The 1845-nt window shown below is 41.2% G+C and overlaps 1 long non-coding RNA gene across 1 annotated transcript; it reads left to right on the forward strand.

Moving 5' to 3' along the window:
• The first annotated feature begins 209 nt into the window (after window positions 1-209).
• On the forward strand, window positions 210-1202 carry LOC113757908. The gene is made up of 2 exons (XR_003466523.1): window positions 210-247; window positions 1026-1202. It is a non-coding gene; the product is annotated as an uncharacterized LOC113757908 (long non-coding RNA).
• The last annotated feature ends 643 nt before the right edge of the window (window positions 1203-1845 follow it).

Below are 1845 nucleotides of genomic sequence, written 5' to 3' on the forward strand. Positions count from 1 at the left end.
AATACGTTTTCCTCCTCTCTTCGACTCAAATGGGAATTTCAAAGTTTAATTGCTTCAAAGTTTCAAAGTTTTAAGAGCGAGCATGAGTTTTACGAATATTTCCAAAATGAGTTTCAATTACTTGATTTTCTTTAAAAGAAACTTGAACCCTAATTGATTTCAAGTTCTTAATGACGTTTTATCGCAGAGTTGAACTCCACACAAAGAGTAATACCTGACCGTGATTCGTAAAGGCACTACATCTTTGGTGAGTGTTCCACTACCTACTACCCATTATGTGAAATATCTGAATATTTGAAATACTTGATTTATGACTGTTGGAGCCAAATACTGTTTTGATAAAATAGAGGCGAGCGTGTACTTTATCGCACTCGACCTCCCTTGTTTTCCAATGAGTCTCTGTATACTGTTATTATGAGATGAGATTTCGCTATATACATGACTGTGTTTGAGTTGTTTGGGTGATATCCCATCAACGACTGCTACTGTTTGGGTACCTAACCTCTTAGGTGAGTCGGTTGTATCGAGCCAGCAAGGGCTTGGTCGAGAAGGCCGATAAACCTTGGGGACTGATGTTTGGAGGTCCCTGGTGAAGTATAGCCGTTGAGCTTGCTTGTTGTGTTGCCCAACACCACCAGTGGTAAAATTCTCGACTTGATCCTGTTTCTTTGGAATCTTGGATTCCTGGTATACTCGAGTATTACCAAACTACTGTTTGTGGCGTGCGGGCCCGGTAGGGGGTTGATTGGTGGACGGAGATTGGTGAAAGCGGTGTTCTACGGACTTGCATTTTATGAATACAAACGTTGACGGAGAGTCAACGGATCCAGTTATGATCAAGCTCCAGTGGTTATTGGCTTTTGAAAGCCACCCGTATCCTTTAATTGAACTGTGATTAAATTACTGTCTTACTGTACGGAGTTTATTTGATTATTTTGTGACCTTATTTGGCTATGTGTTTAATCATTTTACTTGGAACCTTACTGGGCGTTAGCTCACCGCACTCCCTTTGTTTTCCTTAACAGATCGGGGATGGATTTGATCAAGAGCTTTCTTAGCTTTACATTGTTTTGGACTTGTATTTGAGAGTGTAACCTTTTACTTAAGTAGACCTTACTTTTGACTCCTGTAAGTTTAAACCTATAAGTTCAACTCTTGTTATGTAAGTTGACTTTTGGTTATAGGTATACTAAGCTTTTGGAGAATTGGTGAAGTGATTATATTTTATTTTGGGTTACACTCCCTTGCATGGAAGATGTTTCGTCCGCTTCATTTGAGTTATTAGTACTTTGATCGACTGAGCCCCGGCGAGAGCTGGGCAGGCAGTCCGCTGATACCCTAGGGTTCGCCCTAGGGAGAGGTTGTGACAGCCCCACCTCCCCCTAAGGCGAACCAAAGGGTTCGGTGGGCCGCCTGTCCAGCTCTCGCCAGGACTCAGTCGAGTTGTTAAAAGAAATCGAAAACGTTCAGGAAGGTAATAGCGCGCTCAAACGATTCAGAGTCGCCAAATGGCAAAACGAAAAGCAACACCACAATGAATAGTAGTTGCCACATCACCACCCAGCCAGGAGCCCAACGAATACAGATATGGCCATATGACTCGGGAAAACATTTCCAATCCAAATAGTATACATGAACAGGGTAAATAGTTTTATACACATACGTTTGTAATTTACGGAACAAAAGAAGATAATTAGATCAAAATATATTTAGGGTTTTCCAACTATCGAGGAGCTTTACAAAACTATAATAAAACTAGCCCCAAAAGTGGTTCCCTGTAAGGAAAACAAAGATGACGGGAAGGGGTGAGCTTACGCTCAATGAGGTACCAAAAAAATAGCAAAT

Source organism: Coffea eugenioides, unplaced genomic scaffold (genome assembly GCF_003713205.1).
Source record: "Coffea eugenioides isolate CCC68of unplaced genomic scaffold, Ceug_1.0 ScVebR1_3411;HRSCAF=4618, whole genome shotgun sequence".
NCBI lineage: Eukaryota > Viridiplantae > Streptophyta > Magnoliopsida > Gentianales > Rubiaceae > Coffea > Coffea eugenioides.